The 22,675-nt window shown below is 48.6% G+C and overlaps 1 long non-coding RNA gene across 1 annotated transcript; it reads right to left on the bottom strand.

Moving 5' to 3' along the window:
- Positions 1 to 1,868: 1,868 nt before the first annotated feature.
- LOC137843738 (uncharacterized) lies at positions 1,869 to 22,121 on the bottom strand. The gene is made up of 4 exons (XR_011089657.1): positions 21,628 to 22,121; positions 10,296 to 10,566; positions 9,456 to 10,037; positions 1,869 to 7,822 (listed from the first exon to the last, which is right to left on the bottom strand). It is a non-coding gene; the product is annotated as an uncharacterized lncRNA (long non-coding RNA).
- Positions 22,122 to 22,675: the final 554 nt, after the last annotated feature.

Raw genomic sequence — 22,675 nt, 5'->3', positions numbered from 1 at the left:
CGGCCTCAGTCTCCTGTGTGCCCCTAAAAGAGCCCCTGAGCAGGTGAGTTTCCCTGGAAAAAAAGGCTGCAGAATCTGCCTTTTCTGATATATTTTGGAGGAGCAATGGAGGAGGTGATGCCCTAGCCATTCTCTGGGTAGCCCTGAAATACCAAAATTGTCCATGTGGACAGCTGGGCCAGCAAGCTCTGTATGGCCATGAGGAAAAGGAAGACTCAGTCTGCTTCAAGTAAGATTTTCAGAGACAAAATAATCGCAAGGCTTAGGACTTTGAACTTCTTGCAGCAAATGTCACAGAAAAATGCAAGCACACGATAGTCATTGGAAAATTCACGCTCAGCTGCAAAGGGTTCGTCAAAAGGCGCTGAAGCAATTGCTCCCTGATTTGTTGCTCTGTGTTTTCATTTAGTTTTCCCAACAACAGCAGCACAGAATATCAGAGCCACTGGCCCATGAAGAAATACAAAATCGTAAGAAAGAGAAGCAGAATACATTCCCCCCAGCTAGTGGAGCGGCTGATCTGAGAAACCTGTGCTGGGGAAGGCAGATGAAGGGCAGCACAAGAATGGATAGGGTCGAATCAGAGATGGCAGAGAGCCACCCCATCCCTGCCTCGTTGTAGCCCACAGAAAATGCTCTCTTCCAAAGCACACCTGCTTTTGGCCACAGATGCCATTCATACAGAAGAAGGAGCAGGCCCAGGCATCCCCCCCCCCCCCCCCCCCCCCCCCCGCCTAGTACAGAGCCAGCGGATTGGGGGTTTCCCTGGGCAAAAAGTGTCAATCTGCCTTTGCTAAATAAAATCTTCCTTCAGGAACCAGAGGCAGCAAAGGCTGAGGGATGTGACCAAGCTCATGCAGGAAGGCTGTGTCAGAGCGAGAAGCTGAAAAAACTGTCCCTAAGTGGTGTGTTCCCCATCCGACCTGCAGCCCCCTCTTGCACCAAGGCTGTTCCTTGCCTCAGCGGTGAGTTACGCTGCAGAAAGTTTGCTCAACCTAATGCTTCGTTTCACTTCTCATCAACCCCACTTCTGTTGCTTTAAGGCTGCTGCCCAAAGCACTAAAGAGTGAAAAATATCAGCCTTTTTTCCCTCTGTATTACTGTTCCAAAGCCGACTGACTCGGCATCACTGCGGCACGGCTGGAAATTACACACAGCTGGCAGCCCCACCGGGGGGAGCAGAGCACCCCCAGCATCCTCACCGCCCCCCTGCCTTTCGCAGCCCCCTCCTCATCACCTGAATCCCCCAACCCTCGGCTCGGCAGCTCCAGCTGCCGGCTGCCACCCGGGAAACAGCGCGGAGCCCGGTCGAGGGTCGCCACCTCGTGGCACCGCGGGGAGCGCCGCGGCCCCCACGCTGCCGGGGCTGGGGGTCCGCAGCGTTCCGGGGCTTGGGATGTTCGTGCTGGCCCTGGCAGGGGAAACTGGGGGGTCCTGAGCTCGTGCAGAGTCAGTCCCGCCCCCAAATGGAGAGGCAGAGGCGTAAAATGGTTTTCTTTCCATCAGTGGGTCCCAAAGCATTTGAGATGGCCAAGGGGGGCGGGTTACTCCGTGTTTTATCCAAGGAGAAACTGAGGCAGTGAGGGGGGTGTGTTGCTCAGCCAGAGGGACAGGGATGGACATGGGCTGCTTCCAGCTCACATCCTACAGCCAGGACCCCTCATCCCCCTCAGTGCTGGGCTGCTTACCCTGCAAGTCACCCACGAGGAGACCTACATGTTCCAGACCCCATGAAACAGGGGCCGACATGCTCAGCCCGGTGAGCAAGTTGCCATGGCGATCTTTGGGTGATGCAGCACAGATAGAGAGGGGCAGCGAAAAGGAGTGTAATTAATTTAAGTCATTAAGAACAATTAGCGTTTATTAAACCAAGTTTATTGAAAGAAGGAAACAAAGCAAACAAATCAGATTTTTAACCCATAAAACAAGGAAGTCTGCTCTTTCTAATGCAAATAATGCTCTGTGGAGAAGAGAGTGCACAGGAAGGATTAACTGCATTACCAACCATATACAAACAGCAAATCTCATTCCTTATTGTTCATCTGAAATGAAAACTATGGCCAGTTAATCCATTTCATCCAGAGCAAGTGTTTCCGAAGATTAAGAAGCTGAGAGGAGTAAGTTAGTTGCAGATAAATGCCTTGGTTCGTGGCCATAGGCAAAGATCGCCGTGGCTCGGATTGATAAAGCATTACCAAGGAGCAGGAAATCCATCCACCCGTCTATCAGTCATCAGTGGCTATTAAATGTGATGGTGTAGAGGTGCCCTCCAGCACAGGAAGTCCTTAAGATGCTAACAGTCTGATGGCAGCACTAAGGATACTCCATGCTTTACCATTCGTCTCTTGCTACTGCCAAGACCGGGGTACCTGACCTACTACAGGATCTACACTTTGTCTCTCCATTCCCTGGCCTTTACACTGGGTTTAACAGCATCATTTCTTTCCCTAAGCTGTGCTAATGAAGCGTGTGTCATGATCACTTTTCCAGGGTCACCTCAAAGCGATTAACAGCTCTGGGCAGCTCCTGCTGACATGTGCCATCGATCTGGAGGTCCCACGGTCAGACCTGCTCAGTGAGGCTCATTGCGTGTCCATCAAACCTCGCACAGCACCTAGCCCAAAAGCAGAGCAGGGTAGCTTTATCACGCTACATGAATGTGGTTGATGCAAAACCAGCAGACAGGCATTTTGCAGGGAAAGGCTCTGCTTGGTGCTGCCATCACAGATGTGTCCAGCAGAACAGCAGCTCTTCTCCAAGCACGTTTCAGCAGAGGTGTTTTTGCAGCTGTAACCAACAAGCAAAGGGCCTTGACTGCATGTTGGGCAGCAAACCACCCCTGAAATGCTTGTAAAAAGATTTTGTCCTGTTTATTCCCCAAATACTCTTCTTGGGACTCCTCTGAGCTTCACAGAAGTCAGTGACAAGCATGAGGGCATTTCCCCACTCCCCTGGTGTTGGAAAAGCAGGAACCCAAGCATCCAAACCCACCATGGGATGGGGTAAACTGGAATTTAATTAGGTCACTCCCCAGATACATTAAACACAGATGTCCAGATTCAGGAGATTGCAGATTTATTGGGCATTGATTAAATGAAAAATCAAATAAGAGGAGAGTCACAGCCGACTGCCACAGTCATGTGCCAGCCCTCCCGGAGGGGATCCAAGGCAGGCTATAATTAATATTACACAGTCCTGACAGGCAAGATAAAAGTTCTGGCCAGGCCAGGACATAATTTATCATCTATTTATTCTCCAGCATAATTTATTAACATGAATATACATTCTGCAGGCAGATTTGTAGTTAATATGTTATGGTTTCTCAGCAAAGGGTGTCAGGAGCACACAACACACGCTGCTGTTCAGAGGCCCTCCATCTCAGAAGAGCAGAAAGCTCCACAAATAAATACAGCCTCCAGCTGCATATCCAAATATGAAAAGAGCTTTGTAAATGGCACTGCCAAGCCATCCTCCTGGGCAGGGCCACCAGCTCCTGCCACTGACCCTTTAGCTGGGAACCACACCAGCACCAAGCATGTCCCTGCAGCAGCAAACCTGGGCTGCACTGCTGAAATAAAAGCTGTAGCAAACTTCTGAATTCATGTCCTTGGATTAATGCCTGCCTCTAACACTGTTAGTGGCAGGAAATTCTGGCTCCAATTAAATCGATGGCAAAAGTCCCGCTGACTCCAACAAGCCAGAATTTCAGCCTGGTTCCCATCACCTCATGCTGCAGCGCACAGAGCCCTGGCCAAGATCAGTGCTGATAATTTCAGTGCAGCTTTTGTGGAGCACTATCCATAGCAAATATGGGCTTTAGAGGCTGGCTTTTTGGATAGCTGGTGTAAATGATGACAGATACCTGGGCAGAGCTGTACAGGAAGAAAGCAGCAATTTCCAGCCAGCTTTCAGGTCCCAGCCTTCAGCTGTGCCATCCATTTGAGACAGACTATTTTTTCTGAGGTGTTTGACCAGCCCATAGCATAACAGAGGCATGTGATATTCCCAGCCACACATCGACTGTCAGGTGCTTTTAAAAAATGAGTGGTTACAGCAGTGCACGTCCTGGGGGAGCACAGCTGCACACCACTGCTTGATCAGTGTTTTCTCCTGGAGGAACATAAGTGTAGCTTCCCAGAGTGGAAGGAGATTTTTCCACTTAAACCAGGGCAAACTCCTTCTCCCCACTCCAAAGACATTACCAAACATGGAGATGGCTGTGGAGGAAGCTGCAAGGAGATTAAATTAGCAGAAAGCACAAAGAAATGAGGACTGGCAGTGCCTGTGCTTGCAATGGCCCCAAAGTCCATCTCCATCAAACAATATTTCAGTAGCAGCATCCTCTGTAAAGTAGGGCTGTGCTAATAGAGTTAATAGAGATCAAACACCTTGAGACCAGCAGAAAGCCAAGGAGCTCTGCTACTGAATGATCAGAATCATACAAGAGCACCATAATCACAGGGCACTACAGGCTGCAGTCGGCAGCTGCTGTCTAGTCCACAAGAAGCGGACTGAAAAATCCTATAGCTCGTTTTCCAGAAAATAAATAAATAAATAAATAAATAAAAGTAGGGAGTGGTTTTTAGAGGGTCAAAATGTCCACTGGGAAGTAGGAAAAAAATTACTGGAGATTTGGGCATCATGTCTCCCATTTCCTTACAGCAGAAAGATAAGTCACAAAACTCACATTCTTCTGTCAAGATGCATACATTTAGACTGGTGGGAAAAAAAAAAAAAAAAAACACATTAGTGTCTGCTTTTTTTTTTTTTTTCCTTTCTTTTTTTTTTTTTTTCTTTTAAACAGCCCCTTACCCTCACTGTCACCTCTTTAAATAACCCCTCCTTTGCAAGCCTCAGCCCAGGCTTGGATTTCAGGCAGCTCCTACCCAGGGCTTATCGGGCGGCTTGTTCCCGCTGTCATTGACAAGGCAGCTCCTAATCCTATTAATCAGGCTGTGTATTTGTTACTGCATCTGTGGAAAGGTAACACCCGCTACATGCAGAATACTGATTCTGAGCAGTTTCTCATCTCCAAGCTGAACTGATGGCTCAAAGTTAAGCCTGTCTGTTGAGTGTAATGAATCCGAAGTTCAGAGTGCCAGGACTGCCCCAGCAACAGATAGCCTGACTGTTTAGCTTCTGAAGCTTCTGGATCAGTTATTAAACCTGGAGCTTGAAATTTAATGTTTTGTGCAAGAGACTAGCAGGGAGAATAGAGAATATACGACTGTGCCCATCCCTCAGTGGCCATGCACTCAAGCAAGGAGGTGACAATTTAATTGCATCAAGCTACACAGGGCTGGATGCCTCATCCAGGTCACAGCCAGGAGCAGCCCCAAAACCACCTGTTTTCTCCAAGAAGAGCCCATCTCCTGTAGCTTAGGGTCTGTCTTGGAAGCCTGCATCAGGCTGGGGCTGGCAGCCCGGGTCTTCTCCCCAGGAATGAGCAGCACTGAGCAGCCAGGCTGTTACCACCCCGCTCTGCAGACACTTTACGGTGTCAGGAGCTGTGCTGTGTAATTCTGTCAGACAACAGCTTGAACTGAGGGGAAGGAGCATCAGCACTGCCAGGAACAGGCTGCTGCTGTGAGGGTGCCCCCGTATGACAAAGCACCAGCTGGGCCAGGCACTTGCAGAGCTGAAAGGAAAATAAAACTGAGCTGAGCAGCATGGGAAGGACCCAACCAATCTCGTCCATCCATCACACATCAGACAATAATTAGTTTCTCCCCCATCTTTGAGCGTGCTGGGGAACAAAACCCCTCCATGATGCCTAAAGGACAAGAAACATCCCTTGGGCTGGAAGATCCTGAGGCAAAGTCCCATGGAATCCCACTGCATCTGCCCATACATCAGTCATGCCTCTCCCGCCTGTCCCCGTGGCTTCCCAGCTGAGCTCGTGGGCATCCCAAGGCGTTTTGTTCAGCATGAGCTGACCCCGAGCTGCAAGAGACTTTGCTGCTCCATTATGAAAGCATGCAGATGGAGAAGAGAATCACAAGAGAACTTCTTACCATGCTCCATTAAGGAAAGTCATTTCCCCTCCACTATTAAAAAATTGCCTGCTACCCAAGTCTGTGCAGCTCCAGCTGCATCTTGCACAGAGAGGGCTCAGAAGGTGAGTTCAAGTGTGACACTCACCCATCAATCACTTCTGAAGCTTTTCTGAACCAAAGGCACAAGGGAGCCTGCACTGAGCCATCCTCTTTCTGTGGGATCCTCTCCATATCCTCTCCCCATTGCTGCACCAAACTAGCCTGGCTTCCTGAGAAGTGGATATGAAGCAGCTCTGAACACACGTGCCTGGTGGCCTAGCATCTAATCCACCCCAGCAGGGACAGGACCAGACCCACATCTCAGCACCCACCCCATCAGCTCCAGGCAAAAGCCCCCAGCCTCCTGGGGGCAGGAGGACATCACCTCATACAAGTCCTGGGTTTTATCACAGCTGGACATTTATTGGCTTTGCATTTCTCCTGTTGTTTATCCAGTTCATTAAACATTTTCCTGAAAATACAATTATCTCTAGCAAAATTTAAATTGCTTTAAGAGGAAAAAAAAAAAAAAAAAAAAAAAAAAAAAAAAAAAAAAAACACTTGCTGGGGAAGAAACTCCCCTGTGTTTTTCTTCCTCTCCTTCTTTTGTTTACGTGATCTCACTAAGCACAGATCTATATCCATGCCCCTGGAGTTTTGTGATGTCAGAAATCTGGGTCAGTCACTTGCAGGTTTTCTGGTGATGCGTAAAGTCTTCAGAACAGGGATCCATGTTTGCACTGAGCCTTTCCTCCAGTTTTCCTTTGATCACATCTACTGTTTTCTCTTCAGCATTGTCAGCAAGATCTGCATACTCCACCACCCACCCCAGGCTCTGTTTTTTTGCTCACCAAGGCTTAATTCCTCCATTAACTGCAAGGAGATCAAAAAGATATCAAGTGGCCAAATCCATGATTTTGTTGGCTCTGCCCACTGGCCCAGCAGTCCCAGGAGAACTTTGTACCAAAAGCTTCCTCAGGAAAGTAACTTTCTATTAAAAAAACAAGGTTCACATAGGTCATCAGAAACTTCAGCTATTTCAACTCATTTGTCCTCCTAATGTTCTGCAATTAGCCATTTGTCCTCTTTATATTCTGTAATTACATAAAAAAACTATTGACATTGTAATACTTAACCTATATTAAAATGACATCTTCTTCCCCCTGCTCATTACTCCAGCCTGAAATAATAATCAGTGTGCTAAAATGGGAAAAACCATGTGTGATGAGCAAAGCTCTGAAGGGAGCTAATTAACAGTTTTCAGAAGTGCAGAAATATCACTCAAAATTATGACGCCAGCAGAGGTAAACAAAAAAAAAAATCCTTGTAACCTTTGAGCACAGACCATTAACAAGGACAGGAGAGAGCTGCTCCCATTTCTGCCCAAAGGTCTCGGGATGACCTCATCCGTGGTATCTAACTTTTGATATCCTTGTTTCTCATGATTATTTTAGACATCTATCCCTGGTGAGCAAGCCAAACCTAGTCAGTGGGGAAATGTGTTTTGTGAAATATGTTTCCATTGGGTGATTTGACTTCACTGAAAATCCACTGATTAAATAAGGAGAACAAAGCAGCTCTCTTTAGGGGAGCAGAGAGGGGTGAGAAGAGCCCATTTTCTCTTTGTGAAACCAAGAGGAAAATATCTCCATTGCAGGCTGCAATTTAGCATGTTCCTTCAGTGCCACCTTCTTTTCCAGGCTGTACCTCCTAGGGCAGCTGGTGGGATATTGCTTCTGGGTGACGACATGAGCCCCTCCAGGGGTGCAGGCTCCTGCTGCGAGGTTCTGCCAGACAAAAAAAAAAAAAACAAAAAACACACGACTATGACAGCTTTTGGACAAAGTGACCCTTCCTTCATTCTCTGTCTTTTTGTCCGTGTGCTGGACAGGAAAGGAGATGCTAAACCTGCTTGTGTGGAAGAAAAAAGGAAAAAAAGCCAAGCAGAGCTGGAGATTTAAGAACCACTCCTGATCAGAGTTCTGCCAGAGAGTTTGCAGGAAAATGGCAATTCATTTAATCAGTAGCCTGGGTCAGCTTCATTGATTTTCATCAGACACCTCCAAAGCACTTCTCCCGGTCCCTCAGTCATTTCTAATTCCATCTCTGAAGCTGTGATTGCCACAAAAAAAAAAAAAAAAAAAAAAAAAAAAAAAAAAAGAGCACCAGAAGGGAAAAGAAACTGCTATTAGACTAGCCCGAAATGAATACGAGCACTAAGCAAATCCTGCCTTGTTTCGTCGTTCCCTTAGAAGGTTTAGAAGCAACAAACAGCCAAACAGCCCCTTGATTTTCTAGGCTGCAGTCTCTTGTGACCACAGGCACTAGCCTGGGTCAAGCACAATTTGCAATGCTGTGCTCACAGGTAACAGGGAAGCAGAGTGATTTCACAGAAAGATCAACAAGATAAGGACCAAAGATTAGAGATAACGAGGTAAGCACCATCTTTAAGGGGTTAAATTAAATGACAATTCTAGTATTGAGCAGAAGAAATGTTCCTCCTGAATGCATGAAAAGGAGGAAACTCACAGCAAGGAAGTTTTGAGTGGCATTTCACTTTCTCACGTTTTCTGTGTTTTGTTTTGTATTTTTTCCTCTTTTATTGGCCTGTTCCCCTAGCTGAAGATAAATATCATCCACCTGAATATTTGTGTTTGCTCTTGGAAGCATCACCAGTCCCTAGAGTTCAAACATCATGAGTCACAGCAGGAGATTTAAAAAACACATGATGAATTTAAAGGTAATTGCATTTGCTTTTTCTGATCCTGTAAGTTGTGTTTGAAAGTCATTCTCTACAGACATAAGGTCTAGAAACCCTTCCTTTTTAAGAAGTTAAAACCCTGTTTTTCCACCAATAACTTGACTTGGGAAGCAAGAGAGAGACAAATATTGCCAGGCTTAAAAGAACATCACGAGCTGCCTGCAAGCTACCTGCCTGTGCACAGAATACGGAAACAGCTCTGACTTACAGCCCTGGTCTAGACCCACCTTTTCTACACTTCAAAGAGAAGGGGATGCCTCTCCGCAATGACCATTCCTGCCCTGGTAAGCTCATGCACTAAACAGACAGCCTAGCAATACGATGGCACCTCCGGCTGCCCCTGTACCTGGGATTACCCATCCTGACAGGCTCCTCCCTACCCTTTCCTCATTTCTGGTGCTGCACCCAGCTCTGCACACACTTCAAGCAGTGATTGAGGCAGAAAACCTGCATCTCTTTGGACCTGAAGCAATGTAATTGAAAATTCATTCACTTGTGCTCATTTTGCATTTTCTTTCCCTTTTATAGAAGGAGCAAAGTGGTTAGGTGTGCCGTGATGAGGCACAGGAAAACCAGCTGTTACATGACAGGCACAGTAATTAGGAACAAGCAATGCTATGATCATTAAATCAGGCGGATGCAGCCGCTGGAGCACTCACCTGGCAGGCAGGTCTCGTGCTGGAGGTGCAAAGTGCTCTAGGTGTTCATCCAGCAGCCTTATCTCCTGGAAATTGAGGCTAAATGCTGCAAGAAAAGAGCTAGCTCCATTATGTGCTGCTGAGGAGAAAAAAATACACTGTTTTAGCCTTTCAGGCCTGAAAACACTCTTGCCTAAAGCAAACCCTTCCTGTTATGTCAAAATCCATCACTTGTGGGTGCAGTTGGGAGAGGAGGGGGACAAGGGAAAAGAGACAGACCTCTGCCATTAGCAGGCTGCTTTAGGGAGCAGTTAGGAACAATCTGATCACACTCAGGAGCTCTTATTAGATAAGAAAAGCAAAAAAGAGCAAGTTTTAAGCTTTCCCTGTTCTCTGGGAGGAGGGAAGGCTGTTTCCATCCTGCCTCAGCAGAAGGCGGGTTTCTCCGGAATCATGGCCGTCCAGCTGGGAAACCATTTCCTGCTGCCCCATTTGTGCTTCTGCTCCTGGCAGGCTGGTGCAGCTCAACTCCAGTGGCTGCTGAAAGGTTTTTCATGCCGAGGCAGCAGGGAGAGCCCCCGCTGATGACAATGGAGCATCAGTCTGAAAAAAAAAAAAAAAAAAAAAAAGCCAATTAGGGCTGAAGAATCCCTGCCTGGTTCTGGGTCCTCTCTGGGTTTTTGAGCCCAGGTCATCCTGCCGCCCTGACCTCCTCGAGAGCAGCCACCTCCTGAAGTTACTGTGGAGAAGACCTGGCTGAAGAAGGAATGTGCTCATTTTGTCTTCAGAGCCAAAGGAAAAAAAAAAAAAAAAGTACATTTGGCAGAGGTGCAATGAAAACATTTATCAGCAACTACTTACCTGAACAGGGTGAGTTTGTCTTCATGGCACAGTAACGCCTGGATGCCGACCATGCCTTGCGTTTGGCAGGATCACAAGGCACACAGTTAGCACAGAGGAAGATTGCTCCCCATGCCATTAAGTCCTTTGTGAGCTGACAAGAAAGAAATCCCTGCCAAGGAGCAGCACAAAAGCTTGTTGAGACAGATGAGGCATGAGGTCTCTAATGAAACGGGTCTTTGCCAACACTCCTGGAGGGTCTCGTTCAGATTCGGACAGCTTCAGACTGTATCTGGGCAGAGAAACAGGGTGCACGGCTCAGTGGGGATCATGGTTATCAATGTACTCCTTTTTAATGATGCCATTTATTTCCATGACTAACACCTGATGACTTCCAGCAGCTCAAGTGGGCTCTACTGTCCCCCACTCCATCCCGTGGAGTTCTGGGGCAATCCAAAAATGCCTCAGATGGTTGCTGAGGGCTTTGTCACCAGGAGGCAACATTCCAGCTGTTGCTCACCAATGGATCTGAGCTCTCCTCCACCCATCTTTTCCACTTAAATTACAAGGTTTCCAGGTTATAAAGTTCCTCCTTTAATAAACATACACGAATAAATAAATCAAAAAAAGCTGATGCCTTTCCTGAGATGGGAAGCAGCTCAACTAATAACATTAAAGTTAATGATCCTGAACATTATGTGCCACACAGGAACACGAGGTGCAGCCCCACGTACCAAATGGACCTAAGAGAGCATCAGTGTTTTGACATACCCATGCTACAACCCTCCCACTGACCGCCCAGGCTGAGCTGAACCAATCCTGTTTATAGCACTTAGTGGTAGGGGCTGTGTTGTGCCTTTGGGTTAGTTGATGCCTGGTGTCTGGGGAGCTTAACCACCAATTACATGTGCTTCACTGCTGCAGACCTGATAATAACAATAATAATTATCACTTATAAGGTCTTTGCATTTTCAGAGCTCTTTGCAACCATTAATTAATTAACACTGTAGAAACCTTTGTTTAATTTAGAGCATCTTTAGAGGGAGGTCACTCCTTCAGCACACAACTGCCAACAGGAGATGCCTCAACGCAGCTTCCTCACTGGGTCTGCACACACATAGACATCCTCCCTCCACCTCCCCATTTTGGCACAGAAAGAGAACAGCAGCAAACAGGCTCAGACCTAGCTGAGAAGAGACACCACGCTGGTTTTTGATGCTCTTCTGTGGGATCCTCTCTCATGCTCTGCACTCAGTGACTGCTAAGGCCCTGTACAGTATGTCAATGCCTTTGCAATTTATGTAGCTGCAGACATCTCCCAGACAATTGCCCTTGAAGCTGTTCCAAGGAAGAGAAGCTAAGCTAGGCTGCTTTCTGCCAGCATGGGTTGACCCTCACCCTCTCTACAATCACAGAAGCGTGCTGATTTCAGCCCCTTCCCACATTAGGAAAGAGTGTTGAATCAATAAAGAATAATTACTTTCAAGTAGCGTCCTCCCCCTGCACAGACCCTCCAAGCACAAGCTCTCCCCACACTCTCCTCCTCTGTACTTACCAGAGGGAGGCTACCAAGAGTTGGATGCTTTCAGCATGGTCTCCTGCCTACAGGAAAAGCCCCAGCTTCTCTGGTAGCCCCTGAGAGGACCCTGCTTGGCACCCCACAACCAGAGCAGGATCCTACCTCTGCTTTCAGCCTGCCCATGTGTGCAGACAGGAGGGGAGGAAGGAGCACATGGGATCCGCAGAGCATTTGAAAGGAAGAAGCTTGCCTTGGAAACCTTCTCTAGGATCCAGGTAAATTCAGGGCATCTGTGCCTGCAAAACAGCTTTAGGATGCAAGTCTTCCCACCACTGCAGAGAGCAGGGGCTATGCTGTGTGGCTTTGCAGATAGTCCAGGATAATTACAGGTGTGTAAGTCACCATGGTTTGAGGGGAGAAATGGGTCAGATGAACAAGTTTGACATGACTTGAGAACTAAGACTTTTTTTCTACAAAGGAAAAAAGCACAGAGACCATGCAGAAAGCCCCTACAGAAGGAGGAGTGAGTGGTCTGGAGCTGAGCCCCATCCACATTTCAGCCCAAGTGGCCAAGTGCCAAGCCCACGAGTGGGACCAGCCATGCTTGCACAAATTCCAGAGCCTGGAGCACATCGTCACACATGGGCACACTCCACGCCTCGCTTTCCTCCCAGTCGGGCACTGTGCCAGCTGCTCCTTCCACACACATTCTCCCCTCTCCGTGTCCTGCATGATTTATACAGCGTTTAAATAATAAATTGCATGGACATCACGGAATTTATAGCGCTCAAAGTAGGTCATTAAATAAATCACTGTATAATTTATATAAATGAACCTGGATCTTGCAGTGGGAGGATTTCATTGGAAAATCAATCCACAGAGTTTATAAAATTGAAGGATTGTCAGGGATTTGCAGTATTTAAGTACCATGTGTATTTAGGGTAAAAATATTAGTGATTTATGCCAGGTGCCAGCTGGGTTTCCACTCACTCAGCTGGACATCCCTGCCTGCATATCCTGGCCTCTGAAGGATTCTCCCCTGGGGAAGCCACTGCCCTCAGAGGGAACAAAACCTTCTGAAGGATCCATGAGAAACAAACACTGAAATGGGAAGAAATAGCAGAGAATAAGCAAGTCCAAGAAGAAAGAGCTGGTCTACCTGTTTGCTTGGCAAACAGGAAAGAAAGCCTGTGACAAGGGCAAGGTGAGTTCTTTACTTTCCTCTAGGATATGACAGCAAGTCAGAAAGATTTGCATCCCCAGGAACAAACATGATTCAGTACCTGTGTGCTGAACAGCCAGGCTGTGAGAGGCTTAGCTGAAGTCCTTCATGTTATATTAATTTAATTCGTGGTATATAATTAACTCTGGTCCCTCTTCACCTTTGATAAATTGAGTACTAGTGCCCACATGTGCTCTCCAAATAGCATCATTCGTTAGTTTGTCATTCCTGGGTGCTGCTATTACAGAGGAGATGCTAAATCTTACCCAGAGGGAGAAGGACTAGCCCCAGCAACTCCCTCCTGTTGGAGCTGCGCTGGCAAGAGCCCACCGCCCTGCGCCACGGGGAGACCTGATCAGCTCCCCAAGTTTGGTGATGCCACAGCCCCAGAGCAGAAGGAGACCCTCCCCTAATTGCTCACCTGGTTTTCAATTGGCAGCATCCATAAGTGAGATCAGCTCAGCTCTCTTTCTCATGCAAAAGATTTTTTTATTATTTATTGGCTTTATGTTTTGTTCCTCCTGTACCAGACCTGCCTTTCTTTCACGGCTGGTACCACTGTGATCACCCACCAGCTGCCTTTGCTGCCTTTAAATCTACTCAGAGTTCAGCTGAAAGCTGGCCATGCAGTCAAAGAACAGGACTGGGGATTAGGAAGCCATCCTTGGCTCTGAATTAGACCCTCTCTAAAGCCATGGCACATCACTTACTCTATCAGCCCCATGCTTCCACCTCTGCAGGCAAGGTGAGAACAAAAACGTTCTCCTCCTTCCTCTTTTATATTCAGTTGGAGCACTAAAAGGAAAAGATAAGCCTGATTTCTCTCTGGACAGCAACAAACAGAACGACTTCAGGAGAGACTTTCCTTGTTTACCATAATAATACAGGTAGGTGAAGATAAAGGGCAAACAGAATAACTTAATTTTCTCTGATCAGTACAAGGCAGCTGTGCTCTGTTTGTTTCCTCCATTCACATGCTGGCACTGGCACAACTCCGGGCATCTGCAGAGCTCTCAGAGCAGAACATATTGATCTGGGGGCTGCAGAATAAACGCCTTGCAGAAAAGGCTTTGCCACAACAGTAGAAGTTCACAGAAGAAACATCAGAGTACATGCCATTTTAAATAAATGTAGGTTTAAGATTTAAACCTAAATCACATACTAGGTTCTTTAAATTAAGGTACAGCATTGCAAAATGTCTCAAGTGGTTCACTTAAGGAGCAGTGTCATGCTCCTGCACCTCAGGGCTTGAAGGGTGCTCCCTGAATACAGCAGACCAGGGGCATTACTTCTCCTCTGTGGATACAAAACATCCCTATGGATCACAGCTGAGCACCTCAGAGACATACCCTCAGAGACTATGTCTGAGCACCTCTTAGACATACCCTCACCTTCTCTGTTTTTATTCTACAGTGCTAGGCTGATGGAGGGAGAATGGATAGATGAAAGAGCGAATAAATGAATGCAGAGGAAGGCATTTGCCAAAGCACTGGCCCAGGTAGAGCACAGGGATTAGTACTGACAAGAGCTTTGCCTTGTACTGCGAGCCAACAAAACTGCTCCTCACCACCACTGGTGCCCAATTCACATAAATACAGCAAGAGAAATAATAGGAGAGGGACAATGAGTGTGTTAGGCTGCCCTCGCTGCATTTGTGTAACTTTGAAGGTATCTCTGGAACACAGCCTCCCTCTCAAACGAGCCTTCATCAAACATCATTGTTTAAGTCTCGTGAAAACAAAGAATCTCATTGATATTCACAGAGTGGTGGAGAGGATTTTTGTACCTCTTTTTAGTGTTAGCACCTAGGAAATGGCAGGTAATTTACATGTAATTTATCAACAGTGAGCAGAGGTGTTTCTGGTTGGGAAAGGGAGCACACATTGTTCTGCTCCAGCAATTTACTCAATCAATATTGTCAAAGGCTCTGCAGTGCCCAGGAAGGAAGCAGAAGAGACTTGTGGAAGACAGAAGGCTTGAGAAATGCCGCAGCGATATCAGGCCCCCACGCTGGACTTCCCATTGTTGAAGACTGGTTTGCTGCTGATGTTTAAAAGTCATTTAAAGCCATGACTGTGCTTTCATCAGCTGGAATGTGTTTAGCCAAACCATAAAGGAAGACGCATCATCGCGGCTCATATTCCATCTTGCACCATATTGAACTCAGAGACAGGCCACGGGTTCTCAGGGAAGTAAATTAGTCTTCGCTAACACCGTCAGGGATTGGGCTAATGAGGTTAAAGCTAGCTCTTGTGTATCCTGAGGGGCTTATGCTGCTGCATACAGTGAAAAAGTGAACACCATCCATATATTTATAAACTTGGGCACACTTAATATACTTTGAGTGATCAGCATGGTTGTTTTGGGACTCTCTACTGCTGTACTAGAGCTACCTTAGAAGGCCAAACAAGGCAGAGATGGAGTCATGGAGCATTTCTTTTTGCTCGGCTGCCTCCCTGGCCGCTATACCCAACCCTGGACTTTCTTAACCACTGCTCTGTGCAATGTCCCCAGCTCCTCTGGTGCCCTGTGGCTGATGCCCAAGCTTGCCAACATGCCCGATGCCTGCGGGCATCCAACTGCCCGCCCGCATCAGACACCAATAATGACCTTGTCATATGGGTAGAGGGATACTAGCATTCCTCCAAAACACCATCAGCTGTTGTAATCTGCACTTTGCTTCCTGCTGCCCGAGTGGAAAATTGCCTTTTTTTTTATCTGAAGAAGGGACGTGTTTCGCATAGTTAGAGATACTGGGAAATCCTGTGTCAGAGAGGGAGGCAAAAAGCAAGGATATAAACCTGCTGCATTTTTTTTTCCTGAAAAGAACACTTGTCCTCTTTAAATCAGGGCCCAGAAGACTACTGGGACAGCAGCTGTGGGGACAGACATGTCCCTGGGGGCAGACATCTGGTATTGAACAGTCTGGATCAATACAGCCTGACCGAAGATAGGAGCAGCTCTGCAATTCCCCCCTGCTGAGGGCTTTCTGTCTGCCACGTTTCTCCCAGCCCAGACCTGCATCCATCACCGAGGGCTCAGCATCTGTCCCCATGTGGCTGACCAATTCCCCAGCACCGGCACGCAGACCAACACCCTCTGAGCTCATCAAGGCTGAACCACCATTTGCAAGCTCCTTCTCTACTTTTTGCCTTCCCCCCCCACCCCCCCCACCCCATTCTTCTCCATTCTAACTCGGCTTAAACTCCATCTAAATGATCTTTAATCACAGCCCGGCCTGCACCAATGCCTCTCGAGTCCTGCTGGCAAACTGCCCCCAAAACAGGCTCCTTATGCCCCCGGAGCCCCTCACTTCACTGACATGGCTCTCCCTCATCTCCCACTGCCTCAGCCAACCTCGGGACATGTAAATCCCCTGCCCAGGATGCAGGCAGGGCCCAAAATGCTGATGCCTCTCCCCATTAACAAAGCTGTGCCCCAGGCAATCTGTTTTGTCTGGCTCCATCCTTTCTATTTTCCATTTGCATGTCAGTGTGAGCAGCTCCTCATCTGGTTTGACTTTGGGTTTGGTGACATGTTCATTAATAACTGTCACACGTGTTAGTAGACCCAGGCTTGCACAGACTTCTGGTCTCATCTCAGACTTGATCTGCATATCTGTACATCCACATCCTGATCTGAAGCTCGCTGTTCTCATCCTGGCCTCTTTTCTTGCATCTTTCTGAATATAAACACCAGCAGGACTCCAAGCCCAGCTCTGTCCATGCACTGGTGAGGCTGAGCCCTTGAAAAACCCACCTGTTACACCTCAATGAATTGCCCATGGCTCTGCCCCCACTTCCTCAGCTGTAAGATGGGAAGCTTGAAGCTCACCACTTCACAAAGCACCTCAAGCTCCAAATGAGAAGGATCACGGCATCAGCAGATAATTATTACATCCATTAAGCAAATTAAATGAGAATTAAGCTCATTCCTGACAAAGGCTGGCCCTGAGGTGAGCAGCACCCTACACTTCTGTTCCCTCAGCAAGCCCCATTCCTGCCTAACCCCAGCCTTGCTCTTCTTGGTGTCGGGGCAGGGGTGTGTGTACAGCACCAACTGTACATGGCAGGCAGCCCCCAGCCCACAGGGAGGAGGAAGGAAGATTGAATAATCATCCTCTAAGTGGGCTTTTGATGTACGTTCTCATGTCAAGCAGCATGGCAAGCCTGTGAGTTCAGGAGCCCCTGGTGCACTGCAGAGACGTGGGTGCCTTTATATCACCCATTTTGGAAAGCATTTTGGTTGCAGTGCCAGCTTGCTTTCACGGCTGTGCTGCTTTCTCTGAGACCAAGCTCCTTGTCACTTTGAAGATCCCAGCTGTTTGACTGCTTTGAATTCATTTGTTTAATGAACCTCAGGGGACCACTGCACTAAAGCATTCCCAAACATGTTCAGAGCTTTGCAGTTTCTCCGCTAATTAGGGACTCCTTTGGGGCTAAACACAAGAGGTTCTGCTGCTGCGTTTGAAGCCGGCAATAAGCCAAGACAGAGCTGAATCTCTAACTCCAGCAAAGCATTTTTAATATTTTTCCTCCCCTATTTCTTCTCCCCCAATCAGTGCAGCCAAACTTGCCAGCCACATCCACTGGCAGCTGAGGTCAAGGTGCTCTGAGACAGAGGGAAGCATTTAATCAAAGCAGGAATAAAACTACTAAGTTCTGCCACGCTTTTCTGTACACGTGCACTTTTCCACATTACACAGCCCCTTCTCTTCCACGGGCTCTCTCCTCGGTGCCCATTAACCTACTTATTAGTAAAGGCTGCTGGCAGCCAGCAGATGGGGTCACTTGTTAGTCACTACCCAGGCACCTGCCAGCCTCAGTACTTGCAAGGTCAGAGCATGGCCTGAGCAGCCAGCCTGGCATAGGCAGCACCTTGTACAGCTCACAGTGGCTTAGGGTAGGAAAACAACAGGGAAAAATCTTATTGAAGTGCCTCAAGGACACAGGATCATCATGGTGAGAGAGATGTCAGATGAAATCCACTCAGAGCAGCTTCTGCTAATGGAAGAGACTCCCCCTTGCTTCCTCTGCAGTGCCTGGTCCCTCACAGCTTGCCTGCCAAACTGTTAAACGTGCACACCCAGGTTTAAAACTCAGGAGCTGCACTTGCAGGGGAACCAGGAAGGAAATTGGTATCTTTTGTCATTCATTACAACTTTATTACTCCTCAGAATTGGGCAAAAGAAAGAAAGGTCTGCTCAGCATCAACACCACAGTGCTCAGGGCACCAGGAGTCCTGCTGAATTAATTGCCAGGCACTTTCATTACTGATTAAATAGGAAATCTCCAAATGCCATTATAAAGCAATGATTAAACTGCTCTGATTGGACATATCCTCTCTTCTAGGCTCACCAGAGGTCACCTTCCTGTTGGTAAAGTTCAGAAGGACAAATCCATAACGAGGAGGCAACAGCACTAAATAAGCCATCTCATCAGAGAGCTGGAAACCGCATTTCCAGGATGAAGTTGTAGATGCCTTACCCTGGACCCCTCAGCCCGGCTGGAGCTGACCTGGAGCCAGCAGAACTGCCCACCCTGGACTTCGCTGCTGTAGCAGCAGCAACAGGCACTCTTCCAGCAGCTGCCTCCTGCCTCAGGTACCAGCTTCTGATTCCCCATGTCCCAGCTGCCCCACCTAGTGCTGCCAGGAGAAGTAACGAGGCAGAAAAATTCTCACTTTCTTAATGCCTGTGTCCACTGGGGGCAAATCTAGGGCCCACAGCTGAGCAGTGCTCTCTGCAGCAGGACCTTCCTCGGGCCCAGAACCCCTCGTACAAGCACTGGAGGCTCCTCCCCAGCCTGGCACAGCCCAGCAGGGGCTGCAGGCATGTCTCCATCCCTCCTGTCTCTCCATGGCTGTAACGCCCGCAGCTCTCACCAGAGGTCACTGCTGCCCACCGGCAGCCTCAGCACAGCCCCGAGGTCCCGAGCAGCCTCCTAGGCAGAGCCTCCAGCCTAGGAGCAGCCTTGTGTCACAGATAACACCTCCACAGGTGGGCACCGTGCTCTAAAAGCCACCTCCAGCACGTTCTGGCACTTCCTTACCACCCCTAAAAACTGATATTTCTCAAAGAAAAACGCCAGACAAGCACAGCCTCCAGACCAGCCCTTCCCCTGCATGCACCCCTCTTGGCTGCAGCACCCAGGATGAGGGCAGCAGCACTGCAGCTGCCACAGATGCTCCCCTCCAAGCAAAGTTGGCTGAGACAAAAACAGAGAGCAAAACAAGAGGTTTGCGGAGCCCTCTGTGAGCCTGCCAGGAGCACGCTTGCACTTGAGCTGTCCTTTCACTCCACTCCTTTCACTGCAGGAGAAAACAGTGCACATTTCCATGAGGAGCTGATAAGGCTGTTACTGGAATGACCCGTCCACATGCAGCCCTTCAGCAGCAGGTCCTGCCTTCCCATGGGGTGGGATGTCTGCATCCCCCTGCCTCCCCCTGCCATGCCCCCTGCCTCGGGGGGTCGAAGGCAGGAGCAGGAGCACCCCAGGGAGGTGGCCAGCCTGGCAGAAGGCCAGTGTGATGGGAAACGGCACCAATAAAAGCCACCAGAGGAGGAGACAAAGGGCCTGAAGTTGACTTGTGGAAGTACAAAGAAGCAATGCAGGCCAGGCAGGAAAATCCCCGTTTAAACGGCTTTGTATAGGGAAGTGCCCTTTTGCAATGTGTCCTTCAAACCAGATTCCTCCCTTGCAAACCGCCAGAACAAACCTGCCCTCCCTCTCCCTGCAGCCCTTTTGATGTAGATAACAAGGAGGTTTTCAGGACTTTATCCCCAAGGACAGATGTGGAGAACAATCCACCTTTTCTTACTCACGCCTGGATAAAGCCCCTCCAGGGCTAAGAGGCTAGAAACCTGAAGGCTCCTTCTGCTGTTTGCCTGTGGGAAATCCCATGCCAGGGACTCCCTGGGAGAGCAGCTGGCAGAGGACAGGATGTTTCCCTGGGTTGTTTCCCTGCAGCAAGCCCGGGACACGTGGGGGAACTGGCAGCATCCCAGCTCCGTCCTGCTGCAAAGCACATTCCTCATCCATGCCACAGCCCCAGAGAGCCACCGGCCCTGCCCTGCCCCATCCCATCCCTGCTTTCCTCTCGTTCCCTGTTTGGAGGCAGGTGATAGTGCATGGCAGGGCCCTCTGCAGGGATATTCAGGGACAGGGCTGGCCCCAGAGCCCTGGCTAGGTGAGAGCAGCAGAGCCCAGCCGTGGTAACTCACCACGCACCACGAGCAGGGCAGGAAATCTCTCAGAGCCAGCTGAGCAGCCTGAGCAGTAAAAAAAAAAAAAAAAAAAAAAAAAAAAAAAAAGAACACAAACAAAAAAAAAAACACCCTGCAGTTACCAAACACGCTGTTTGCAAAACAGGCCAGTAAAGCTCAGCCACCCGCCATTCACCTGGAGCAAACAGTCTGAGAAACCCAAGCAGAGGAGTTCAGGGGAAATGTACCTCCCTCTGCCTGGAGTAGGGCAGGCTCCTTCCTCGGACAGCCAGGCAGGAAGGGAGGATGCTGGAGGGACAGGAGGGAGCCTCAGCACCCTGCCCGTCCCTGGCTCAGGACCTGCTCAACCCAAAGATCAAGCTTGCTGCAGCTGCTGTATGAAAACAACAGCCCGATCCAGTCCTGCTGTGACTCACACTCCCACCCTCAGAAGCAGGTTGTTGTGTGTGGTTGTTTATTCCCTGAAAGACTGCTGTGGTTTTGCTAAAAAGATGCCCTTTCACCTGCCAGCTCCTCCTGCCAGGAGGAGAAGGTTTTGCCTTCCTGGCTTCCCGGTCTTACCTGGACCCAGCCAATGCACTGCAGGGCTTCATCTCCGGGCCCTGAAGTCAAAGTGCTGCCTGAGTGCTCTACCCACGGGAAGGAAGGTGCATTTAACTCTGTAAAGGCAAAATGGAATGGATTTGTTGCACAAAAGGGAGCAGAGACCAGACACTGTCCCCTCAAACCAGTTGGTGCAGGAGGCTCCAAGCTGGGCCAGGCTGTGGTGCTTCCCTTCCTGTGCCTGGGGGTGCTCAGCACCGCTGCTGGGATGGGACAACATCCGGCTTCCAGGACCTCCAGCTCTCTACAGAAGAAGAAGCTCAGAGGACTCCAGGGAAGTCCCCCAGGGTCTGGCAGACCCCTGTCGCATTAAGGGGTGTAGCTGATTAACCATTACGGGCCCGGTCCGATTCAGAGTACTGAACCAGTCGGACATTCACCAAAAACACGTTAACCATCTGGGGGTCCCATCAGACATTCACCATCAACGCATTAACGGTCTGGGGGTCCATTCAGACATTCACCAAAAACGCATTAACCGTCTGGGGGTCTGGTTGGATTCAGAACACTGAACTATCACGGATAACCACCCTCACCCTAGTTGCACTTAATGAGAGCTATCACAATGCAATCAAGTATGGTTTATTACAGCAACAGATAATCAGGTTCTTTTGGATTGCCAGCGATAGTGACTGTCTGCAAAAGCAAGCTAGTATGCATGAAATACACAGGTGACACAGGTGTTACAGGTGTCACAGGTGTCACAGGTGCACAGCCTAGAAATAAATGCGTTAAAAGGATCAAAGACTCTATAGAGATTTATAAGCAAGTATTCAGATCTCACCCAAAGGCGTCCCAATGGGGGGGGAAGAGAGGCTCAGCCCATCAACTGATCCCAGGAGTCAGGAGGTCCTAAGGATGTTGTATTTCCTCGGGATGGTATCTCCCCTGACGGTGGTATCTTCCCTAACATCCCCTTTCTCTTGGGCCAATTTATATTATTTTCTATCTTTTAGGTGGAGCTTGAGTGGCTCTACTCAAGCATATCTTAGTTATGATTGGTGTAAAGTTTTCCCGTCTCTGTTTAAAGTAATAGGCTCAGAGAAATTCAGAGCGCATGCTCAGTGAGGGGTGGTCGCACCTTGGAGGCGGGTAGCTTTTGGGATGGAGGTGTGTTTTGGTATTATAATGATATTATAATGAGCAAAAAGTACACTAGGGTACAGCATTTGTCAAAACATGACAGGTCTTTGGCTCAGGGTGGCAAAAAGTGCAGCTTTGTGCACAAGAAAAATCGAGGCCCCACCTGATTACAGAGCCTAGCCGTGGTGTCTCCACTCCACTCTACGCTCCGTGCTGTTCCTTAGGGCTAGCACACCAAGTTTCCCCAGCGCAATAGCATCTAAGGTTGGGAGCCTAGGGAATGCTCAGGTAATGCAGTTATGCCCTACCCTGAAAGCCTCTTCAATGTGAACATTAGTTTTATTTTACTTCAGGCAATTACACCGCAACCCCAAAACACCAGGAATGCACCGTGCAGCGTGGGGCCCCTCCAACGGCGAGGCGAAGGGCACTGCTCCCTGCGCCTGTCCCTGCCAGTTCTGGGAGGCAGAAACCTCCTCCTGCAGCGAGCAGAGAACAGCACACTTGTTCCTGGAAATGGCCACAGGCTGACCTTGAGAGAGGCCTGTGGAAACTGCAGCTCTGGCTCTAGCCAAAGTTTAGCCCACAAATACATAGGAAGACAGCAGACGAAGGAGCCACACCATGAGTGCTTATAAGGAGAAGGAAGGGCAGGAGAACAACCTCTGTGTGCTTGCCATGAGGGAGCAAAGCCCATGTCCTACCACACAGCATCTCACCTGCAGTGGGGGTGAGAGAAAACACAGTGC

This window comes from Anas acuta, chromosome 23 (assembly GCF_963932015.1).
Source record: "Anas acuta chromosome 23, bAnaAcu1.1, whole genome shotgun sequence".
Classification (NCBI taxonomy): Eukaryota; Metazoa; Chordata; class Aves; order Anseriformes; family Anatidae; genus Anas; species Anas acuta.
Note: the sequence above shows the minus strand (reverse complement) of the source record. Positions and strands in the feature narration are given on the sequence as shown.